General features: G+C 43.5%; 1 protein-coding gene and 1 pseudogene across 1 annotated transcript in view; one reads left to right on the forward strand and one right to left on the reverse strand.

The window, feature by feature from the left end:
* The window catches only part of NELL1 (neural EGFL like 1), a 534,303-nt gene that overhangs the window by 310,837 nt on the left and 197,613 nt on the right, over positions 1-25,853 (forward strand). The window lies entirely within an intron of this gene.
* LOC136637674 (5S ribosomal RNA) lies at positions 23,019-23,138 on the reverse strand (annotated as a pseudogene).

Here is a 25,853-nt window from a genome sequence, read left to right on the forward strand (position 1 = left end):
CAAAGAACCCAGAAGTGTTGTTCTGATTTTCAGTTGCTGTGTTCCAAACTCCCACGGCACATCTGCAGATCTTTTATGGCACACCAATGTGCTGTGGCACAGTGGTTGAAATTTGCGGCTCTAATATCACTGTAGATATAATCAGTATGTATTATATATACATTTATCATTCTAACTAGAGATGGATCCCAAAATAAAGTGTTTTGAGAATTCAGACTTGCTTTATTTTCTTTAAATGCAAAACAGCCTTTACTAACAGGTGTGCTTGCTTGGGGGCCAACCAACTGCTTTAGGGAGAGAAATGAAGAAGGAAAGGGATAATGCCATAATGTAGGTACCCTATCTGTAGTTTTGGAACATGAGGCTTTTATGCCTTCTAGCACTGCTTGAGGATACAAGCTAATCATGGTGTGCTCAGAACTAAGAAGAAACTTTCTCTGTAGGCATATTGTTGTGCCTAATAATGATGTTTTCTGGAGATTTTGTCCACAGTTCACCAATTCCCAAACTTCTTAATGGAATCACTCCTAGTTCAAGAAACATGCTTGATTCCACTTCTCACCTGCAAGAACTGAATCTTGCACACTCTGTTTAGAATCTACTGCCTTAAGTTGTTTCTGCCCAACTTTGTATATACGAAACAGAGATCAAATGTATATACCTACGGGCTGGACAGAAATGGGTTCAGGCAGTGTTTCTCAAACTGTGGGTCGGGACCCACCAGGTGGGTTGCAAGACAATTTCAGGTGGGTCCCCATTCATTTCAATATTTTATTTTTAATATATTAGCCTTGATGTGACTGCATTTGGGGACATGTTATAGACCTGTACTTTTAACAAACTACTATGTATATTCTTTTAACAATGATAGTAAAGGAAACTTACTCCTTGGTAAGTGTGGGTAGGATTGCAGACTAGGATAGTTAAAAATTTTCCTGCTTCATGATGTCACTTCTGGTCATGACATCACTTCTGGTGGGTCCCGACAGATTCTCATTCTGTCCCGGTGCTAAATGTGTGAAGAACCACTGGGTTAAGGTGTTTTACTACGCACTGTTACTGGTTGAATAAGAAGTTGCCACCAAAATGAAAAATTGTTATTCCTTGTGACTGTGTGAAAGTAAGTGCTTTTGTTTTGCTACTCATTCTCTTTGGATTCTTTTTAGCCATATTTCCTCTGTGTTATATGAGTTTCTATGAGTTGGTATTGCCTCAAAATTTTATCTCTCTTTCAAATGAGTGCTTCTTCTTGAGTGATCAATTCCCAACTGTTCCATTCAACAGATACTGAAAGTGGTGTAGAAAATTATTTCAATGTCATAAAATATAGAAGTTGTGTAAAATCGTAAAACACTTTCTCAAATAGCTAGTCATCGGAAGAGGGGAAAACAGCATGGACATCTGATTGTAAATTCAACCCATGGGGTCTTGTGATGCCACATCTCATATCACATTGTATAGGGTTTCTTGTGATTTAGGCATTACTATGTAAAGTATGTGCTTATTATAACTGTTACTAAGTTTAATCAGTTCTTCAGAGATAGCATCATGGATCATATCTAAGATTGGACAATAGACTGCATAATTTGAGGAGACCACATAGTTTGCTGAAAACCTTTTCTCATAGAGTAGCAGAACATAGGACTGAACACTGAAACATCCCCAAAATATCAACAGAAAAGAAGTGGCTCTACATATTAGCAATACCTGGCTTCCAGTCTTAAAAAGAGGAAGGAAGGAAGAGGTTCCCAGAAGAGATGGAGTACTGTGATGAGACTGAGTTTGCTTTAAGAATGCAGTCAGCAAAATGGAACTCTACAGCTAAGCAATTAACTCCTTGTCAAGCACCTGGAGGATGCTGCGTTTTAACTGCTGTTTCTGGCTTTCTCTCTAGTGACGTGTCCTATACAGGCTCATTTCCCTGATGAAGTTCTGAAAAAGTTCCAACAGAATGAAATGTTGGACTTTTTTAACCACATGGATTTTAATCTTTTAATACAACCAGGATCTTCCCACCCAGATATGTTGAATGGTTGGATAAGACTGAACAACTGGCTCCAGCAGCTAATACAAGGGGATGCTGCAAGTACTGAGACTCAACTCTGGGAGGATTCCCCACTGGGAGGATTGTTTTGGAAAGGATTGTACATAGCAATATTTCCAGGGTTTAGTTTATTTAGGAAAAAAAATGTTTTAGTCATAGTTATCAGTTAACTATAGGAAGATGAATAAAGATTTTGATTATTGCCTTCTGTTCTTTTCTTATAGAATAGTGGTAGGGATGCCTGATGTGTCTTTCTGGTTTTTTTCTTTCTGCAGGTGGCATGGCAATCCCTGAATTGTAAGGTTTTTCTCATATATTTAAGAAGGTGCCAATAAGTTCAACTGGATCAGAATAAAAAAATCACTTTCCTTCATAGTGAATAATATACCCTACTTGTTCTTGCCTCTTTTTTAGTCGTCTGTCGAATCGTTCAGGAAAGGAAGAGTAGACAAGACCTGAATTTTAATGTAAAAATCAAGCAGTGCTAAAAATCTTTTTTTTTTAGAAAGATCCTTAAGCCATCAAAAAGCCTACCAGAGTACACTACTTTCCTCTGGGCTCTGTGTAACACATTCCGTTTGAACAGGGGTGCATTTCACATCTCTTGATTCTACATACTGAACTAAATGATAGTTTTGAAGTAATGATCCAGTTCTTTCTGCAAATCCATCCCTCTAAAAAGGTGCCAGAGATGATGAGAGGACAGAAGGTGTAAGGCAACTTAAAAAAAAATTATCAAACATTTAGTTTCTAACATGATAATAAAAAAACACTAATTTCAGTGAGTAGTGCCTAATGCAGTTTCTTAATGCATCATAGTATTTTGTTAATACTGTGAATGTGACTGGACAAAAGGTAGCAATGTTTTAAGTGTATTCAAGTTTTCTAATACATAGTGGTGGCAATCTCATCACAATATAAGACTTCATTGCACAAGGCACATAAAATTGCTATACACTAAAACAGCAAATGTTCTTCAAGGTCTGCGTGCTTTTAAGGGAGCATGAGACAAATTCCTTATATACTTTAAGAATAAGAACATAAGAACATAAGAACAGCCCCACTGGATCAGGCCATAGGCCCATCTAGTCCAGCTTCCTGTATCTCACAGCGGCCCACCAAATGCCCCAGGGAGCACACCAGATAACAAGAGACCTCATCCTGGTGCTCTCCCCTACATCTGGCATTCTGACTTAACCCATTCCTAAAATCAGGAGGTTGCGCATACACATCATGGCTTGTACCCCATAATGGATTTTTCCTCCAGAAACTCGTCCAATCCCCTTTTAAAGGCGTCTAGGCTAGACGCCAGCACCACATCCTGTGGCAAGGAGTTCCACAGACCGACCACGCGCTGAGTAAAGAAATATTTTCTTTTGTCTGTCCTAACCCGCCCAACAATCAATTTTAGTGGATGTCCCCTGGTTCTGGTATTATGTGAGAGTGTAAAGAGCATCTCCCTATCCACTCTGTCCATCCCCTGCATAATTTTGTATGTCTCAATCATGTCCCCCCTCAAGCGTCTCTTTTCTAGGCTGAAGAGGCCCAAACGCCGTAGCCTTTCCTCATAAGGAAGGTGCCCCAGCCCCGTAATCATCTTAGTCGCTCTCTTTTGCACCTTTTCCATTTCCACTATGTCTTTTTTGAGATGCGGCGACCAGAACTGGACACAATACTCCAGGTGTGGCCTTACCATAGATTTGTACAACGGCATTATAATACTAACCGTTTTGTTCTCAATACCCTTCCTAATGATCCCAAGCATAGAATTGGCCTTCTTCACTGCTGCCGCACATTGGGTCGACACTTTCATCGACCTATCCACCACCACCCCAAGATCTCTCTCCTGATCTGTCACAGACAGCTCAGAACCCATCAGCCTATATCTAAAGTTTTGATTTTTTGCCCCAATGTGCATGACTTTACACTTACTGACATTGAAGCGCATCTGCCATTTTGCTGCCCATTCTGCCAGTCTGGAGAGATCCTTCTGGAGCTCCTCACAATCACTTCTGGTCTTTACCACTCGGAAAAGTTTGGTGTCATCTGCAAACTTAGCCACTTCACTGCTCAACCCTGTCTCCAGGTCATTTATGAAGAGGTTGAAAAGCACCGGTCCCAGGACAGATCCTTGGGGCACACCGCTTTTCACCTCTCTCCATTGTGAAAATTGCCCATTGACACCCACTCTCTGCCTCCTGGCCTCCAACCAGTGAATCCTAATGCTTTAGCTGTTGGCTTTCTGAAAAATTCGCCAGCTGCTGTGAGCTGTTCAGCTGACTTCTAATGTTTGTTGGGTTTCAAAATATTCAGTCTGAGCCTTTGATATGAAGTAGGATAGAAGCCCAAATGATTACGATCTAGAATGCTAGATTGTGTTGGTCAGTTTAAAAACTGTGCTTTGGATTCCAGCAATTCTGATTTCTTTGCTATCCATATTCTCCCAAAAGATAGGCAGGGTTGCACTAGAATGTGTGCTAATTTAGCTGATTCCCTATCATTTCTTAGTATAGGTTGATGATTTCCATGTCATTAAAAGTGTTATCAGCATTTTTGTCAACAATTTACTTGAAATTTAAATTTTGTTTGCATAAATGTGTTGCAAAGGTAGGCATTTGGCCCACCTGAACCAGTCCTGTGACCACTCCAATTTTCACTACATGGCTGAGGAAACTTGACCCCAAAACCAAATTTCTTCTGTTGGTGCAAGCTTTTGCACAAAACATCAGGTAAACCCTTTTCAGGACTTTTATCTGAGCCATTCAAAATTGTATGTAAAAGATTTAGAACAGACAAAAGAAAATTTAAAACAGACAAAAGAAAATATTTCTTTACTCAGCGTGTGGTTGGTCTGTGGAACTCCTTGCCACAGGATGTGGTGATGGCATCTAGCCTGGATGCCTTTAAAAGGGGATTGGACAAGTTTCTGGAGGAAAAATCCATTACGGGGTACAAGCCATGATGTGTATGCGCAACCTCCTGATTTTAGAAATGGGTTATGTCAGAATGCCAGATGCAAGGGAGGGCATCAGAATGTGGTCCCTTGTTATCTGGTGTGCTCCCTGGGGCATTTGGTGGGCTGCTGTGAGATACAGGAAGCTGGACTAGATGGGCCTATGGCCTGATCCAGTGAGGCTGTTCTTATGTTCTTATACTTACTTACTTACTTACTTACTTACTTACTTACTGTTTTTTATCCCACTTTTTCCCCATATGGAGATCCAAAGTGACAAAGATAATATAAAACAGAAAATACAAATAGTCATAAAACTACAATTAAAACAATTACAAAATATTCTAAAAGCTAAAATAAAACAAAACAACCTAAAAGCAATATTTTATCTTACTTTTTTGACTATCAGTAGCATAGCATGAGTGTAGGGCAGTTCTGTACATTGTCCTATGTACCACAGTCGGGGGTGCCATGAGATCTCTTGGAAGATGACCGGAAGATGACCGGAAGATGCTAAGATGTGGCCTTCTGCAGCCTCCCAAAGGCACTTCTGTTTTTCTACTAACCTTTTACTAACCCCACCTTTTTTTAGGTGGGGGTGTATGGGGGAGTGTTAATTTTTTTTTTTTTTACCTTGTTGGCAGATGCCCTAGTTACACCACTGCTCAACAAGTTTTATATTTGAATCAAGAACTAAAAGTGAGATATGCTACATAGCATGGATGTTGTGGTGACTGCTTTCAGATATACGAGGGTTGCCCAGAAAGTAATGCACCACATTTTTTTTCTCAGCCTACAGTAATGGTACAAATGCAAAACTTTAGATATACATTATTTGAATTTTCAGGAGTGCGCACACAAATTTTTGGTTTCTTCAGACAGATAGTGTAGCTGCAGCAGTGTTTTGAAATGGCGTCTGTAAGTGATGTACGTTACAAGCAGCGTGTCGTCATTGAATTTCTCACTGCGGAGAAAGAAACTGTTGGGAACATTCACAAACGTTTGTGTACAGTTTATGGAGAGTCTACAGTCAACAGAAGTACGGTTAGTCGCTGGGCACAGAGGGTGAGGCCATTAGAAGGCGGTTCAGCAGAGCTCCAAGATTTGCAGCGTTCGGGGCGGCCATCCACGGCTGTCACACCTGACAAGACGCAGCTTGCTGATGTGCTCATTCGCGAGGACCGACGCATAACGACTAGGCAGTTGGCGCTGAAGCTGTCAATCAGCAAAGGAAGTGTGGATGCAATCATCCGTGCTCTTGATTACTCAAAAGTGTGTGCACGATGGGTTCTGCGCTGTCTTACGGTGGACCACAAATCTCTCAGAAAAAACATTTCTTCTGAGTTGCTGAAACGTTTTGAAGTTGAGGGGGAAGCGTTCTTGTCCAGGATTGTGACAGGTGATGCAACCTGGGTTCACCATTTTGAGCCCGAAACAAAACGACAGTCGATGGAATGGCGTCATCCTCAATCTCCACAGAAGAAAAAATTCAAAGCAACTGCTTCCGCCTGTAAGGTCATGATCACTGTGTTTTGGGACTGTGAGGGCGTCATACTCATTGATGTGATGCCAAGAGGCAGCACCATTAATTCTGAAGCTTATGTAAAGACATTAACCAAACTCAAGAAGTGCTTCCAGCGACTTCGGCGCCATAACAAACCAGGTGAATGTTTGATTCAACATGATGATGCTTGGCCTCACACAAGTTTGAGGACTTCGGAACACATCACTAAACAGGGTTGGACTGTGTTACCCCATCCACCCTACAGCCCTGACCTAGCTCCCTCAGACTTCCACTTGTTTGGGCCATTAAAGGATGCCATTCGCGGAAGACATTTTGAGGATGACGAAGAGGTGATTTGCACAGTGCAGAAATGGCTTCGTGACCAGAACAAAGAGTGGTACCGACAGGGCATACATGCCCTTGTGTCTCGCTGGAGGAAGGCCATAGAACTGGACGGAGATTACGTGGAAAAATAGGGAGTGTAGAAGAAACATAATTTTTTCTTGTGTGTAAGTTTCATTGTGTTCAATAAAGAATTGTTGAAGAAAAAACATGTGGTGCATTACTTTCTGGGCGACCCTCATATTTGTGGTTGTGCTTTTATGATTTTTGGCTTTATGCAAATGTGGTTCAAATAATTATGCAAAATATTTTAAAATAGGCTGGAATAATTCTGAGGGTGATATTAACAAATGTACGTTAGTTCATGCACGCAGTGCTTTATCCATGACACTGTTGAAGATTTTAATTCATCTTTTTATAATTCAAAATGTCATGCAGCACATACAAATTCATCATTACCATCTCAATATAATATTAATTAAAAAAAAAACAGTGATATAGTAGCAATGGTAAAATGGCTGCTGATTCATTAATTTCTTGGAAAATCCTGCTGAAATGGATAGTCATAATGCTTATTTTCTAAGAGCCAGTAGAGAAAGGTTTTTGTACTTGACTGGGGAGTGCATGCCATTGGAGTAATCATGGATATTTTGACCTATTTTCTTCATGGATGGGATTTGATCAAGTCTTTCTTTGAAAGTTCTTAAGTATTAGACTACCCATTTGCTATTTGTGCCACTGAAAATCTGGACAATTTTTTTAACTTTACAAAAGCAGATGTTGCTTTGATTTTTAGTAGAAGACTAACTTGCATATGCTTATTTCATTTTTTTCCCTGATGGCTCTTGGGGCTAAGGCACTTTGAAATTATATCATATTGGATCTGTTGCATTGAGACTCTGCTTAATAAATCATCAGTCTGTACCATTAGATTGACAATAATAAATTGGGTCAGGGACTAAGGGTGATTATTGCCCTTTGTGGGGTTTGCTTTTTCCTAAAAGAAAGGTAGCAATTAATTTGCTGAGAAAATGTGGTTCCTGTCCAGTTTTAAACACACAGGTTGCAGTAGTGTGCGCAGTTGAGAGATGTAAATGTCACAGAAGTCAACAGGATTTAAGCAACTGTGTTAAGGTTTGCAGCAAAAGCCTTTTATCTTTCTTCCTCCCAAAGTTAGGAAGCAAATTTATTGAGGGGGAGACAGATCGCTCTGTTTCTGTTCTGTCCATAACTCATACCATTCCCTCTGATTTGCACTGAAAAGATCCTTATGCTATAACAAATTTCTATTTATGTAAATTAAAACTGTAGCTCATGTAATGTCAAAAACCATACTGAGGTGTAAAGAATGCAGGCTTAGAAGATGGTGCAATGCATTTTCATTACAGAATATCTCACAATGAAGACATTTTACATTGAAACCCCAATATCCAAAATAAAATTAATATTGATAATAACTGGAAGAGAGCGAACAATAAACATTATCTTATACCAAATTAGGCTTAATTGCACTCTCTGTGTTAGAATTTCAAGGCCTTGATTTTTTTAATTAGGAATTAAAAAAATATGCAGAATGGAACCAGACTGCTGGCGCATAACATTAAAAAGGTGGCAGAGCAGCTTTTAAACTGATCCCTGGGGGAAGGCCGACAGGAGCCGAGGGGCATCCGGTTCGGGACTCCTCATCCCTATGGGATGAGGATGGGGAGGTTAGAGAACAACAAGACAAAGGCAGGGCAGGAGAAGAAATTGGCAAAGGTAGCGTGATGGTATGTGATAGATGGTTTGGCACAATGAGAGGATGCGGGGACAAAGGAGCGAATAAGCAGCCCATCCTAGGGCATTCCGTGTACAAATGCTTTTATGCGAATGCCCGAAGTCTACGAGCAAAGGTGGGAGAACTGGAATGTCTGGTGACAAGGGAAAACATTGACATAGTGGGCATAACGGAAACCTGGTGGAATGCGGAGAATCATTGGGATACCGCAATCCCGGGCTATAAACTCTACAGGAGGGACAGGCAGGGGCGTGTTGGAGGTGGGGTGGCCCTTTATGTTAAGGATGGGATAGAATCCAGCAAAGTAGAGATTGAAGGTGGGTCCGACTCCACTGTAGAATCTCTGTGGGTTAAATTACCAGGCTTGTGCAGCAATGTAATACTGGGGGTGTGCTATCGTCCTCCAGACCAGAAATCAGATGGGGTCCTTGAAATGAGGAAACAGATCAGGGAGGTGACAAGGAGGGACAGGGTTGTAATCATGGGGGACTTCAATTATCCTCATATTGACTGGGTCAATTTGTGTTCTGGTCACGATAAAGAAACTGAATTTCTTGACGTGCTAAATGACTGTGGCTTAGATCAGCTAGTCACGGAGCCCACCAGAGGACAGGTGACTCTGGATTTAATATTGTGCGGTATGCAGGACCTGGTTAGAGTTGTAAACGTTACTGAGCCATTGGGGAATAGTGATCATGCTGCGATCCGTTTTGACGTGCACGTTGGGGGAAGAATACCAGGCAAATCTCTAACAAAAACCCTTGACTTCCAACGGGCAGACTTGCCCCAAATGAGGAGGCTGGTTAGAAGGAGGTTGAAAGGGAGGGTAAAAAGAGTCCAATCTCTCCAGAGTGCATGGAGGCTGCTTAAAACAACAGTAATAGAGGCCCAGCAGAGGTGTATACCGCAAAGAAAGAAGGGTTCCACTAAATCCAGGAGAGTGCCCGCATGGCTAACCAGCCAAGTTAGAGAGGCTGTGAAGGGCAAGGAAGCTTCCTTCCGTAAATGGAAGTCTTGCCCTAATGAGGAGAATAAAAAGGTACATAAACTGTGCCAAAAGAAATGTAAGAAGGTGATACAGGAGGCCAAGCGAGACTATGAGGAATGCATGGCCAGCAACATTAAGGGGAATAATAAAAGCTTCTTCAAATATGTTAGAAGCAGGAAACCCGCCAGAGAAGCGGTTGGCCCTCTGGATGGTGAGGGAGGGAAAGGGGAGATAAAAGGAGACTTAGAGATGGCAGAGAAATTAAATGAGTTCTTTGCATCTGTCTTCACGGCAGAAGACCTCGGGCAGATACCGCTGCCCGAACGGCCCCTCCTGACCGAGGAGTTAAGTCAGATAGAGGTTAAAAGAGAAGATGTTTCAGACCTCATTGATAAATTAAAGATCAATAAGTCACCCGGCCCTGATGGCATCCACCCTAGAGTTATTAAGGAATTGAAGAATGAAGTTGCAGATCTCTTGACTAAGGTATGCAACTTGTCCCTCAAAACGGCCACGGTGCCAGAAGATTGGAGGATAGCAAATGTCACGCCTATTTTTAAAAAGGGAAAGAGGGGGGACTCGGGAAACTATAGGCCGGTCAGCCTAACATCCATACTGGGTAAGATGGTGGAATGCCTCATCAAAGATAGGATCTCAAAACACATAGATGAACAGGCCTTGCTGAGGGAGAGTCAGCATGGCTTCTGTAAGGGTAAGTCTTGCCTCACGAACCTTATAGAATTCTTTGAAAAGGTCAATAGGCATGTGGATTTGGGAGAACTCGTGGACATTATATATCTGGACTTTCAGAAGGCGTTTGACACGGTCCCTCACCAAAGGCTACTGAAAAAACTCCACAGTCAGGGAATTAGAGGACAGGTCCTCTCGTGGATTGAGAACTGGTTGGAGGCCAGGAAGCAGAGAGTGGGTGTCGATGGGCAATTTTCACAATGGAGAGAGGTGAAAAGCGGTGTGCCCCAAGGATCTGTCCTGGGACCGGTGCTTTTCAGCCTCTTCATAAATGACCTGGAGACAGGGTTGAGCAGTGAGGTGGCTAAGTTTGCAGACGACACCAAACTTTTCCGAGTGGTGAAGACCAGAAGTGATTGTGAAGAGCTCCAGAAGGATCTCTCCAGACTGGCAGAATGGGCAGCAAAATGGCAGATGCGCTTCAATGTCAGTAAGTGTAAAGTCATGCACATTGGGGCAAAAAATCAAAACTTTAGATATAGGCTGATGGGTTCTGAGCTGTCTGTGACAGATCAGGGGAGAGATCTTAGGGTGGTGGTGGACAGGTCGATGAAAGTGTCGACCCAATGTGCGGCGGCAGTGAAGAAGGCCAATTCTATGCTTGGGATCATTAGGAAGGGTATTGAGAACAAAACGGCTAGTATTATAATGCCGTTGTACAAATCTATGGTAAGGCCACACCTGGAGTATTGTGTCCAGTTCTGGTCGCCACATCTCAAAAAAGACATAATGGAAATGGAAAAGGTGCAAAAGAGAGCGACTAAGATGATTACGGGGCTGGGGCACCTTCCTTATGAGGAAAGGCTACAGCGTTTGGGCCTCTTCAGCCTAGAAAAGCGACGCCTGAGGGGGGACATGATTGAGACATACAAAATTATGCAGGGGGTGGACAGAGTGGATAGAGAGATGCTCTTTACACTCACATAATACCAGAACCAGGGGACATCCACTAAAATTGAGTGTTGGGCGGGTTAGGACAGACAAAAGAAAATATTTCTTTACTCAGCGTGTGGTCGGTCTGTGGAACTCCTTGCCACAGGATGTGGTGCTGGCGTCTACCCTAGACGCCTTTAAAAGGGGATTGGACAAGTTTCTGGAGGAAAAATCCATTATGGGGTACAAGCCATGATGTGTATGCGCAACCTCCTGATTTTAGAAATGGGTTATGTCAGAATGCCAGATGCAAGGGAGGGCACCAGGATGAGGTCTCTTGTTATCTGGTGTGCTCCCTGGGGCATTTGGTGGGCAGCTGTGAGATACAGGAAGCTGGACTAGATGGGCCTATGGCCTGATCCAGTGGGGCTGTTCTTATGTTCTTATGTTAATTTTTTGTTTTTGCTAATTTAGATGTTACTTCTGTGAATGAGCTTCTGTTTCTGCAGAGGCTCCATGTTAGTCTGAATTTTGCTCTTTTTAATTCACACATATATGTTTCAAACAGTAACTGTGGCTGACCTCTTCTAAAGTGGGTGTGTAATATTCAGCTATAAATAAAATAGGAAATCTAGGCTTCAGTACTGTTTAAACATCTCATTTTTATTACCTTGGCAAATTAAACAAATGAAATGCATATATGCTGAGAGAGGGACTGCTGAGTGATCAATATAGAGAGATGATTGCAAACTGGGAGAAACTAGTGCAGGAGGGAGACTGTAACGGTCCATGACCTTGGGGTGTTCCAAAGGGGCGGGTAATTTTCTGAAATGGTTTCCGCCATGGCTTGTGGCGTTTGGCAGTGAAGTCACTACAGAATACTGCAAAGAAGAGCTGCTTGAGAGCCTGACCAGCCGGGAAAGGCAGTACCAAAGGATGGTGGAGGGGGGGTATAAGGGAGGACAACTGGGAAGAGAGCAGGAGTTGAAAGCATATAAGAAAGAAAGCACAGACAGGAGTAAGAGCCAGAAGCAGGAGTGAAAGTGAGAGCAAGATGGGAGTGTGGGAACACAAAGAAGAGAATGGAGCGGGCATGTGTTAACTGAGCTAAGATGGAGGTGCAGGAAAGAAGGCAAAACTAGGGACGAGCAAAAGCGGAGCAGAAAAGAAAGGCAAGGAAGGAAGGAACTAAGGAGGACGATCTATTGAAGGAGAAAGGAGGTAGCGCAAGATGCATTGTTGGGAGAGAAGAGCCTCCCCCCCCCCAGTCAAAGGCATGGAGCCTAGGCCATTGCTGCCAGGCTACAGTTGGGCAGTGGGCCAGGACAACGGAGCCATTGCCCTTTCTCTGGGGCCAGATGCTATCAGGACGTAGGAAAGCAGGGGGTCAGGGTGTCACTCCTGTGAGAAAAGTTACAAGGGGTGTAGGCCTAACCTGGGAAGAGAACAAAGGAAGGCTTAAAAAGAGGAAGTTCTATCAGGGGTGTACCTCCTGCCTGTTTACACTGCCACTGGAAATAAAGGAGTAGCATGTGACCTACTGACTCTCAGTCATTTTTTGTTTGCTGACACCCCTTGAATACAACCCATGTCCTTCCCCTTTCCCTGTGACACCCAGCCATCTGCCTGGGAGGAGAGACAAGGGGCTGGAGTCCTATAGAGAGAAAGAAGAAAAAATATTTTTTGGAACTTGCAGAGTCAAGTTGAATAATATAATCAAATAATAATAACTAATCAATAATAATTTGATAATCAATAACTAATCAAATTTAAACTGAGGATTTGGTTCTAATAACTTGCATAATATGTCAACATCAATAAAATCTGATCCAAAACTAAATGGAATACTATGTATTTTTTTTCTCCAAAGTATTTCTCACAATCACATGAACCAAACTGCGGCATTAAAAATGCTAAGCAAGCACCACAGTTTCACTGCGGCTGGTCTCTAAATCATAATGCAAAGCCACATGACACAGAAAAATAGCCTGCTCCTCTTACTACTATGATAGCAGGACACTCTCATACTGTATCTTATATAGAGAGTCTTCCTAATTGAGGTTAAGTGCCAGTGTCTTTATACTGTTTTGTGCTCTCTGTAATCTGACTAGTTTGGATAAATGTGGAACTTTGATAGTAAAGACTTCTAACACCATTTACTCTACTCCTTTGAAACATTAAAGGGGACTATCCTGACAAATGGCTACCATTTACAGTATGTGTAACAAAGAACTTTTATCAATCGTCTGTTTTGTGTCCCTAATTGCATAATATCCCTCTTTTCTGATATTATGCAGGAAGTGGGAAAATGCCTTCTGGATACTGATCTTTATTTAAAATACCTTTTGTCACATTATCTTATTCATCTACTTTTAGAATTCTAAACAATCATAATCTTTTGAAATCTTTTTACTCATTTGTTCAAAGGAAACAAATGAGACTATCAGAAGAAGCCAGTTGATACATGAATATTGCAGTGATGTTGAAGCCATAATAATTTTTTTTTTCTGGTTTTTGTTCTACTCAACTGAGAAAAATGGATAATTGTTGCTATCCATATAAATCCTTCCCATTGTGTGTGTTGATGTGGTTTCAATAGGAAGCATTGCTATATTTCAAACATTCTTGGTTTTATTCACTTAACATGGAACTGTGATCACTTAACTTATATTTTTAAAAGAAGTCTCACCTGAATTGTAGCCAGAATAGTGAGGAAGATTTATTAACTTATAAGAAGTGGGTTTGATTTCTGTCAGTATTTCAGAACAAATAAAGCCAGAACAGAAGTGAGAGACAGATGAGACAGATAATCAGGGCTAAATACATGGTTCTGACAGTTTCAATGCTAGGACTTTTAGGACTTGACCAGCTTCAAGTTTTGAATGTCCCTCAGTCTCTTTATTCCAGTGGAAGATATTTTCACATTTTTCCTTTTCACCTACAATGAATAGTTCTTGGTTTATTAAAAATCCCTTAGAGTTTTAATAAATCAGTTATATTTTGATTCCTTGCCTGCTTATTCATGTTAATGAGTAATTCAGTGGGTTGTCAACTCTGATTGCTCATGTGTGCAACTGTGATTTAATTATTAATATGATTTCCTAGGGTTCTGTACTCTCCTGGGACGGGTTTCCCCATCATGCATAGCCCTCCTTTGCACACCCCGAATTGCACACCCCACCGTTTCCTTAAGCTGGGATGCTGGCAGCTGATATAACGTCCAGTCTCCCGCCCCCTTTCTGCTTCCAACCCAATAAAAAGGAAAAATTGAGAGTAGGAAGGGGTGCATGAGCACTAACCAGTGGACCCTTCCCGCTCCCTCCCTATGGTCCCTTCCACCTTTCCCAGAGCCTCTTTTGAGCAGTTCCTTTCCTAACAAAGGCCCAAACTACTTCTGTTGGAAGAATTGCCAGCTATCATTTGTCACTCCATTGGAATGGAGCAGGATTAGAAAATATAATAATCATCTTCTTTGGGGGGGGGGGGAACTATTTCCCTCTCTGTTTCTGTGGGTACTAAGATAATTATCTCTACTTCCTGAGAACTGAATGAAAGTAACCTAATTACATTCACCTGCCATTGTTGCCTGACTAAGCTACAATTATGTTCTCATGCATGATCAGTCTGCTGTTCAGTTTTGGATTATTCTTATTTATACTGATGCAACTGGTAGCTGTTTCAGTGACAGCATTTTAGTCCATCAAGTTTTCCCTGCATTCCTGGGCCCTTTTCCAACCACCCACTGTTCCATTCTGATACAAAATTATTGCAGCATCACTTCGCTTACAAAAGCAGAAGCTGTGATAGAATACAGAATGTAGACTACAGATTGCTCATTAAGCACTAAGCTATCCTTGTTATGCAGTCTTACCCTCTGTTATATTTCTAGTACTCAAAATACATGGTAATAGGACTACTGTTGCCAACAACCTTACTTTATCAAACATGCACAATCTGACCTAGACTTGTGTTTGTGAATGGGATAATGCCAAAGTGGAGAGCCTGAATTTGCAAGACCTTAGAGCAGGGATCTCTAAACTTTTCGGCTGAAGGGCAGCATTAAATATCTTGCAGATCGAGTGCCAGAAAAAAATATCTGGCAGATCGAGAGCCAGAAAAAAGAATTAAATATAAAATTTAAATAATTTAAAATTAAAATCATTAGAGATGGAACTTAGATGTATGAATAAATGAATGAATGGGCTCAAATATTCAGGATTTCTTCAAGCACCAACACAGCCCGAAAAATAAAGCACACACTTAAATGGACCCTCATTCCCCCCACCCCACAAGCACAAGTCTGGTTATGTTTGGTCAACTGGATCAGAGGCTCTCGGATTCAGAGGCTGGCCACAAGTCAGATAGAGGCTCGCCATGGGCCACGGTTTGGAGACCCCTGCCTTAGAGGAAGGTGACACGCCCTATAGTGTTTCAGCCATAAGCTCCATCAGTGGTCCTTACTCAGTAACAGCCCAATCCTGAGCTACCCGCGGTGGCCAGGTCCGGCGGCTCCATGGCGGGCTCCCGCAGGATCCTGAGCCTCCCGTGCTACCGCGGGAGGCTCCTCAGGAGAAGGGGACATTTGTCCCCTTCCTCCGGGTAAGGGAAGCAGACCCGCAATGGGGCTACTCACTTTAGCAGCAACCAAAAGATCGCCGCTAAAGTAAAGGCGCTCGTGTAGGGCGAGTAGCTGTGCCCAAGCGCCTTGGATTCTGAGGAGCTCAGCTCCTCAGATCCACCTCTCCCCCATTCCCAGCCACGCCTCCCCCATCCCTGAACGCCTCCCCCATGCCCCTGGCCACGTCCCCACCTCCTGTTCTGCAGCCCAGTGATCTGGGAGACCGCCGAGCCGCAGAAACCGGGCGCCCGCCGGGTGCTAACCCAGCGCTGGCCGGCACTGAGCTAGCTCCGGCGGGAGTCCAGCAGTAAGCCCCGCAAACGTGCCTTACGGCATATTTGTGACTGTGGTCCGCGGCACAGAACCGTGCCACGGACCACAGGATTGGGCTCTAAGAACTTGATTAGAGGGAGCCATGCCTCATCTCCTTCAGGGCAACATGCTTAGCTGATATTCCAAAGAGTTGGCCGCATTACCCCAATGCAGAGTAAGGATAAGTAATTTCTTATATGTGTCTTCTCTCTCACTGTCCCTCATATAAATCCTCCTGTCCCCAACCTTTCTTTTAAAACTCTCACTAATCTTCTCCTTGGGTCTTGTTAAGCAGATGAAACTCAGCCCAACTGGCAACCTGACTCTCCCTCTTTCTTCCTTTTCCCCCTTCACTTACCTTGTTTTTCTATATCTTTCAATAGAATCTACACTCTTTTAGGAAACTCGTGTCTTATGGATATTGTCAACCTAGTTAGAGGCTCTCTCTCCAGAGCAGAATAGTGCCCAAGGTGTCTTGCAACAAAAAATAAAAGCTGCTTTGATAGAATACAGTGCAAGCCCACTTTGGCAAAATAAGAAAGCAGATGGTGGTTCAGCTGCAGGCACTTTTGGATGAGATGGGCTATTAACTGGTCCAATTTCAGTTTCTGGGACCAGAAATGCTGCATGAGTTTTGTAGGGGAATGTGAACCAGTTAATAATTCTTCTAGAGTTCCCAGGAGACTTTGAGACAATTGACTCTGGTATCCTTCTGCAGTGCTTAGCAGTGGTGACAACTGGTGAAACCACACTGTAGTTGTTTTGTTGCAACTTGCAAGGAAGTGTACAAAAAATGTACACTTTTTAAACATGCCACTCTCATTCATACCGCAGTACGGGGCATATGTTACTAATAATGCAATTTAATGTAAGAAGAGCAACTCATACCCAGTATTGACCAACTCCTATTTCAGTCACTTCCAGAACAGAACTGCTTGGACTTTATTTAGAAATGTAGCCTTTTGTGCCTGTACATGGTTGCTTAACTAGAAGAAGTGCATTGTGGTAATACTGAACCTGTAAGAGGGGGGTTTTGCCGACGATGCAGCTGTCACTACCCACTCTGCCAAAGATCTCCAGCAGCTCATGGATCGTTTTAGCAAGGCCTGCCAAGATTTTGGACTGACAATCAGCCTGAAGAAAACACAGGTCATGGTTCAGGATGTGGCCTCACCTCCCTGCATTACAATCTCTGAACATGAACTGGAGGTTGTCCATGACTTTGTGTACCTTGGCTCAACGATCTCCGACACACATTCTCTCGATACCGAGCTAAACAAGCGCATCGGTAAAGCAGCTACCACGTTTTCCAGACTCACAAAGAGAGTTTGGTCCAACAAGAAGCTGACGGAACATACCAAGATCCAGGTCTACAGAGCTTGCGTCCTGAGTACACTTCTGTACTGCAGCGAGTCATGGACTCTTCGCTCACAACAGGAGAGGAAACTGAGCGCTTTCCACATGCGCTGCCTCCGACGCATCCTCGGCATCACCTGGCAGGACAAAGTTCCAAACAACACAGTCCTGGAACGTGCTGGAATCCCTAGCATGTATTCACTGCTGAAACAGAGACGCCTGCGTTGGCTTGGTCATGTCGTGAGAATGGATGATGGCCGGATCCCAAAGGATCTCCTCTATGGAGAACTCGTGCAAGGAAAGCGCCCTACAGGTAGACCACAGCTGCGATACAAGGACATCTGCAAGAGGGATCTGAAGGCCTTAGGGATGGACCTCAACAAGTGGGAAACCCTGGCCTCTGAGCGGCCCGCTTGGAGGCAGGCTGTGCAGCATGGCCTTTCCCAGTTTGAAGAGACACTTTGCCAACAGTCTGAGGCTAAGAGGCAAAGAAGGAAGGCCCATAGCCAGGGAGACAGACCAGGGACAGATTGCACTTGCTCCCGGTGTGGAAGGGATTGTCACTCCCGGATTGGCCTTTTCAGCCACACTAGATGCTGTGCCAGAACCACCTTTCAGAGCGCGATACCATAGTCTTTCGAGACTGAAGGTTGCCAATACTAATACTAAGAGGGGGGTTAACGGTACCTTAGTTCGTTCATGTTTTTTTCTTGCCATTTCTGAAATTTATAATGAACTTTATTCAGAAGTAGCTCACTAACTGGCACAGCTTTGCCTCTGGAGGCAACACTGATTTATTTTAGTTTTGTATTTTGCTTTCAATTTCTTTTACATAAATTAGTAAACTTGTCGTGTCAAAGAACCTTTCAACTCTCCACTTCATTAGTTAGTTGGCAACCTTCAGTCTCGAAAGACTATGGTATCGCGCTCTGAAAGGTGGTTCTGGAACAGCGTCTAGTGTGGCTGAAAAGGCCGATTCGGGAGTGACAATCCCTTCCACACTGGGAGCAAGTGTAGTGTGTCCCTGGTCTGTCTCTCTGGCTATGGGCCTTCCTTCTTTGCCTCCTAGCCTCAGACTGCTGGCCAAGTGTCTCTTCAAACTGGGAAAGGTCATGTTGCACAGCCCGCCTCCAAGCGGGCCGCTCAGAGGCCAGGGTTTCCCACTTGTTGAGATCCACTCCTAAGGCCTTCAGATCCCTCTTGCAGATGTCCTTGTATCGCAGCTGTGGTCTACCTGTAGGGCGCTTTCCTTGCACGAGTTCTCCATAGAGGAGATCCTTTGGGATCCGGCCATCATCCATTCTCACGACATGACCGAGCCAACGCAGGCGCCTCTGTTTCAGTAGTGCATACATGCTAGGGATTCCAGCACGTTCCAGAACTGTGTTGTTAGGAACTTTGTCCTGCCAGGTGATGCCGAGAATGCGTCGGAGGCAGCGCATGTGGAAAGCATTCAGTTTCCTCTCCTGTTGTGAGTGAAGAGTCCATGACTCGCTGCAGTACAGAAGTGTACTCAGGACGCAAGCTCTGTAGACCTGGATCTTGGTATGTTCCGTCAGCTTCTTGTTGGACCAGACTCTCTTTGTGAGTCTGGAAAACGTGGTAGCTGCTTTACCGATGCGTTTGTTTAGCTCGGTATCGAGAGAAAAGTGTCGGAGATCGTTGAGCCAAGGTACACAAAGTCATGGACAACCTCCAGTTCATGCTCAGAGATTGTAATGCAGGGAGGTGAGTCCACATCCTGAACCATGACCTGTGTTTTCTTCAGGCTGATTGTCAGTCCAAAATCTTGGCAGGCCTTGCTAAAACGATCCATGAGCTGCTGGAGATCTTTGGCAGAGTGGGTAGTGATAGCTGCATCGTCGGCAAAGAGGAAGTCACGCAGACATTTCAGCTGAACTTTGGACTTTGCTCTCAGTCTGGAGAGGTTGAAGAGCTTTCCATCTGATCTGGTCCGGAGATAGATGCCTTCTGTTGTAGTTCCAAAGACCTGCTTCAGCAGGACAGCGAAGAAGATCCCAAACAAGGTTGGTGCAAGAACACAGCCCTGCTTCACGCCGCTTCGGATGTCAAAGGGGTCTGATGTGGAGCCATCAAAGACAACAGTGCCCTTCATGTCCTTGTGGAAAGATCTGATGATGCTGAGGAGCCTGGGTGGACATCCAATCTTGGGGAGAATCTTGAAGAGGCCGTCTCTGCTGACCAGGTCGAAAGCCTTTGTGAGATCTATGAAGGCTATAAAGAGTGGCTGTCGTTGTTCCCTGCATTTCTCCTGCAGTTGTCTAAGGGAGAATACCATATCAGTGATGGACCTGTTGGCTCGGAATCCACACTGTGATTCTGGATAAACGCTCTCTGCAAGTACCTGGAGCCTCTTTAGTGCAACTCGGGCAAACAACTTTCCTACAACGCTAAGGAGAGAGATGCCATGGTAGTTGTTGCAGTCACCCCTGTCGCCTTTGTTCTTGTACAGCGTGATGATGTTTGCATCCCTCATGTCTTGAGGTACTCCACCTTCTCTCCAGCAGAGACAAAGGATTTCATGCAGCTCAGTGATGATGATCTCTTTGCAGCACTTTAGGACTTCAGCAGGGATGGATGCTGTCTTTCCCAGGTGCCTTGCCAAAGGCAAGGAAGTCCAGGGCCACGTGAAGTTCTTCTAGGGTTGGTTCACTGTCAAGCTCCTCCAGCACAGGCAGGCACTCAATGTTGTTCAGCGCTTCTTCGGTGACTACATTTTCTCTGGAATATAGCTCAGAGTAGTGCTGCACCCAGCGTTCCATCTGCTGCGCCCGATCCTTTCCTGGGCAAAACACTGATACCAAAGAAAGCTTATTTATTGTGATGCTGTTCAGAATCTCAGGCTGACTCCAATGCCCCTGGATACTTGGCTACGTTTCCTGAAAGACCTTTCCAGAGGCGCAGTCTTTGGGTTGCTATAGAAGTGATTTTTCTTTCACAGCTCAATCCTACCCATTTCCCCCTTCCATCTGATGTAGAGGCACCAAAATGGCCACTGCTGCATCCTATGGCAAGATCAACTAGTTGCAGAGAAAAGCTTCTGTTTTTAAGAAAAGGGTTTTTTTGTTTTAAAGAATTTCAAGCAGCAGCTCTTCTTTGGTCCTCCTTTCCCAGTCAGTTTTAGATCATGGTAGAACTTGAATTCAGTCACTCTCACAAATCCACTGTGAATTTGTGTGCATCCTATATTGGTGTGAGTCTGTTGCTACTCCCTGCAGCAGACCTACCCAACCCTGCACCCAGGGCAAAGGTCCGCAATGGCACCCCCTCTCCCATGGGCTACAGCCCCCCATCTTACCTGAGGCTCATGGAGCTTCGTGTGACCTCTACCTGCATCAGAGAAACCTCTGTGAGGTTCCCCGATGCTTTAAACTGTGCTTCTGGAAAACCAGAAGATTCAGAGAGGCTTCTGCAGGGTCCTGGTGCCTTGCACCTGGGGCTTTTGCCCCATCAGACCTAACGGTAGGTCTGCAACTGGCTACTCCTGTTTTTAGCCAGTTAATTCTGAGGATATTAGGAATCCCATCTTTAATATTATCTTTTTGTTGGTTTATATATTAATACTTTCGGTGATGCATATCAATATTTATTGATGTTTTGGCTGATGCATTCTCTATGGTGAGAATATTGTCACTTCCCCTAAAACTACTGTAAGGCACTTAATTTGGAATATTTGTTTTACTGGTAGTAAATTGGCAATATTCATTGTTATCTCTTTTAAAGAGATCTGAAGTGTACAAAGTGTTGTTTGAGAAAGCAATATTCAAATCACCATCTTGTCTGAAAGCCAGCTAGTTAGTAAAGAAGGTAAGGCAGCTTGATGATAACCTCTTTCTGTCAAATACATTTAGTGAGATTATCAAACAAATCTAAAAGAGGGGCCTGCAATCATTTGATTATGCCCCCTGCTCACCTGAACGGTTTATCTGCATTCTCCATTATAATGTGTGTTGTGATAGTGATGGGGTTTTTTCCTCCTTAAACTAAACTGGAAGCAAGGGAAAGAACTACCTGAATCTTCAGGTGTTAGTTCAGAAATCAGGAGCTGAGCAACTGAACAGGTCACTCAGAACAGTCAATCCCAATTACCCAACAGGAACTGAAAGAATACTCTTCAAAAGACAACACGTTATGAAGATTCTTTCACCTTTTATCATGGAAGTCGGTGAGATAAAATCTTCACTGCTTATTGCTACCTTGAAGAAAAATGCACATACTTTGATGGAAATTGTGTCAGCCCTCTGTGTGCTGAGACCTGATTTGTGCAATTGTCCCCCCTCAACAAAAAAGCTGGGAAAATCTCACAGTTTCAACATTGGCACATTGCTGTGGGCTTTGGTGTGGAAGGTTCACATCACACATTATGCTGCAAACATGGCACAGGGGAATAGCTGGATAACTGAACCGTGAATAGGGATGATATGGAATATCTCAGTATATTTCTACGACTAAGAGCGCAATTCTAATTACCAGTTAGGCTGGCGCAAGGACCCAGGAAAGTCACAAATGTGCCATAAAGCATATTTAGGCCTCCTTGTGAGTCGGCTGGGTCAGTGCAGGGATGCACACTGGCCAATGGAGGCTGCATCCAGCCTCCGCACTGACGTGGGGAAGGAGGGTTGCGTTGGCAGAGCTCAGCTGATGCAGGGGTCTTGGGAGGGTGGAGAGGAGGCAGGAGGGAGGTGTTCCGGGATGGGGGGAGGACAGGCGGAAGGCGTTCCAGGGGGCGGATGGAGAGCAGGAAGTGGGTCTGGGACCCGGCAGTTATGATCCCAACCCAGTTCCCTGAGCAGCATGTAGCAGCTCCAAGTCACTCCGTTCTCCTCAAATTTGCATCACTTCCTGAGGTGGTACAGGTCCAAGGAGGCCCATTGGGGCTGTGGTGGCTTACCCACGGGTAAGGGGAAGAGTTTCCCCTTACCTTCGGCTGAGCCAATTCTGGCCCCAATCTGGTGCTGGATACAACACAAGCCTCCTGGCCTGCCTGTTCCAGCACAAGATAGGAAACTAAGCTGTGAGTTGGGAAGTCAGTAGTTCACATTTTCCATTAGCGATGAACTCATTAGGTGATCTGAAGTAAGATGCTATCTTCTCTGTTTGCCACCACTTCCACCACCACCCCCCATCTGAAAGATGGGGCTAGTACTGAACCTGTATTACAACTTTTCTCTAAAGATGAGATAGTGGTCACCTTTAAACATTTTTTTAAAACTATATAAATAATATTGAGTAGCATCCCGACTTGCATGTCCAAATATGAAATGAAAACATGTGTGAGATGAAATATTTACATATTTGAGTTGGAAACCTTTGTGAACATATAAAGACATATAAAGAGGCTTTTATTAGTCCATCTAGCTCAGTATTGTCACACTGTCTGGAAGAGGTGCTCCAGATTTCAGACAGGTGTTTCTTTGCAGCCCTACCTGGAGATGCCAGAGATTGGTTGGCAACCTTCAGTCTCGAAAGACTATGGTATAAGCCTACAGCACCCAGCGTTCCCAGGCGGTCTCCCATCCAAGTACTAACCAGGCCTGACCCTGCTTAGCTTCTAAGATCAGATGAGATTGGGCATGTGCAGGGTAACAGTTGCTGCCAGAGATTGAGCCTAGTGCTTCCTGCAGTGTGATGGCTCCAGCTTTGGAGAAACCCTGAGGCAAAAGCCCTGTGGGGCTCCCAAGTCATTTACTCTACCATGCTTTGGAAAGCTTACACACACACCAGCATGCTCACATAGTGCCCTGGCAATGGGAAGCAGGCCGACACAAATCCTCTTTCATGCCACCACCCTTAGGTAGAGTGGCAAAGGATTCTTGCTTGTCTCCTGCATACTTTCCAGGTAACTTTCCAGGCCAGACACCTCATGGAAATGCTTATCAGGAGGTGGGAGTGCAGGCAGCAGCACCTACTGTCCTCTCTCTGTTGGCACTATTTCACAGTCCCCAGATGTCTTTGGTGAGGTCTGAAGACCCTTCTGTTTAGACAAGCCTTCTGAGTTCCTGGCCTTTTTAACATCTCTTAACATCTCTTAATATTTTGTAACATCTGTTCACAGGCCTGATCTTTTTTTAATTTGCTGCGCTATGCTCTTATCTGACTAGTTTTTATCTGACTACCGAATATGTTACAATATGTTATTTTTATCTGTTTTAAACTGTTTTTAATGTGTTTTAACCTTGTTTTGTAAGCCGCCTTGAGTCCCTTCGGGGAGAAAGGCGGGGTAAAAATAAAGTATAATAATAATAATAATAATAATAATAATAATAATAATTAATGTTCTGTCCCTGGTGGCAGCAGGTACATCTGGGGATTTTGAAATGGTTTTGAGGGAAGAGGAAGCTGCTGCTTCACCCAAGTCCCCTGGTACACAGCCTCAAGGGTGCTAACTTACTTGGCGGCAGCAGGGAGCAGAGGTAGCAGCAAGCACTTGCTGCATTGAGTTTGCTGGGTAAAGGTGTGGGCCTGGACCCCTGCCATGTGCTTGACAAAGCCCTACCTGTGGAGCCATCCATGTTCTGCATATGCTTTACCAGTGACCTATGGATCTTTTCTCAAACTATATTTTATAATACCTATTATTATGCTGCTGTTATTATTGTGACTACTTTCTGCTGTTTTTTATTTAGCTTCTCTGTCACAGCAATGAAATCAATATGTTTTGTTCATATCATTGCGTTTAAGAATTCCTTTTCAGAGCTGTCCCAAATATTCCAGTTGTATCAAAAAAAAAAGTAGGATTAAGTTTTCCTTATCAAATCAGACACCACTATTTTTATTGTAGCTGTAATGAATAATTACATAATTAGCTGTAGTGAATAATGTTAAGATAAAGTTCTAAGACTATTATGACTGTTCTTCTCCTGAATTTAATATTACGTCAGGCAGCAATAATATGTTGTTTGTTCCTCTGTTATTTTGGACTTGCTTCTAGATAATCACGCTATGGCTTTGTTCCATAAATCTTTCCATTTTAAAATAATAAATAAGAATAACAAATATCTAAACAAATGATGCTTTAGAGTGAAAAATGCATGGTTGATTGATGTTAAACCTAAGGAAAATTCATTTCTAAAGAATTTATACTCTGAACGCATTAAAAAGTCATACAGAAATGGTAAAAATAAAACTCTTCAAAGAAAAAAATAAGAATTTAAGTACAGGATTATGCAAGAAGACAGAAGTGGCAAGATAAGTGTCTTTTCGGCAAGGTACAGAGCTTAGGAAGGATAGAAGCAATAACCTGAAATATCAAGCAGACACCTAAAACTACCAGCTGCAATGTAAGTGCTGCAGTTAAAGCTTATCAAGGATTCATGGCAGAAATCTTTTGGGAGATTGGGTGTGTCACCGAATGACTCCCTCTGTCCAAAACCAAAATTATTTTGATTTGTAAAGCACTGCCTACAACTTCTCAGCTGTAGGCCAGATGATAAACAATGAAGCCCTCACAATAAAGGAAGTGCTAATTATATGAAAAAGCACAAGGCAAAAGGTGTGGAGGAAGCCTTCAAAAACAGCTTATGTGATAAAAGTGCAACTTTCTCTTAAGCAGCAAGATTGCTAAATTTACACTGACAAGTTGGGAATTTCAAAAGACGAGCACATGTAGAAAATGCACAGCAGGTATGGAAGAGATAGAGAAGAGGGATAGGCAGAAAATAAAGAGCAGACAAGGGTAGTGGAAATAACAGAGCCAAGATCAGAGTAACTTCATAATGGAATGAGTTAGAAGCCAGGCAAAGGAACAAAATGAGATGAGACAAGCACTTACAGAATTGCCTGACATATACATGACTCTATACCACTACAATCAGCAATTCTCAAACTGTGGTACAAGGAGAGAGGAATGTGAAGTTTTAAGTAGGACAGGATCCTGAGACAAGAGGAGTTTATGTTCCTTCCATCAATCCTAAGTAGATGGGCAACCCAATCCTGTACTGCCTTACTGCCGGCGCTGCAACCCTGGCGGAGGACGGAGAGAAGATGTAATGGGGGAGGGATGGCCCTGGAGAGAGTGGAACTGGTGGAGGGTTCCTCCACAATTCTTATACCCTGTCTCGTGCTCAAAAGCATGACTTGGGGCTTGTCCAGTCTGCACCTGCTAAACACCAGGCGCAAACCTGAGAAGCCCCATTGAGTAGGCTTAGGGACTTACTTGGTTTAAGGATTTGAATGTCCTCTTGAGGACACCTTCAACCTGCTTGTACCCCACCCAGGATACAGTGGTGGCCTTTTAGCAGCCTATGCTCCTTTATGGATATGACTGAGCTCTAAATTCCCCCAGGAAAAGACTAAATTCCCCATGGTCCAAACTG

Source organism: Tiliqua scincoides, chromosome 1, assembly GCF_035046505.1.
Source record: "Tiliqua scincoides isolate rTilSci1 chromosome 1, rTilSci1.hap2, whole genome shotgun sequence".
Lineage (NCBI taxonomy): Eukaryota > Metazoa > Chordata > Lepidosauria > Squamata > Scincidae > Tiliqua > Tiliqua scincoides.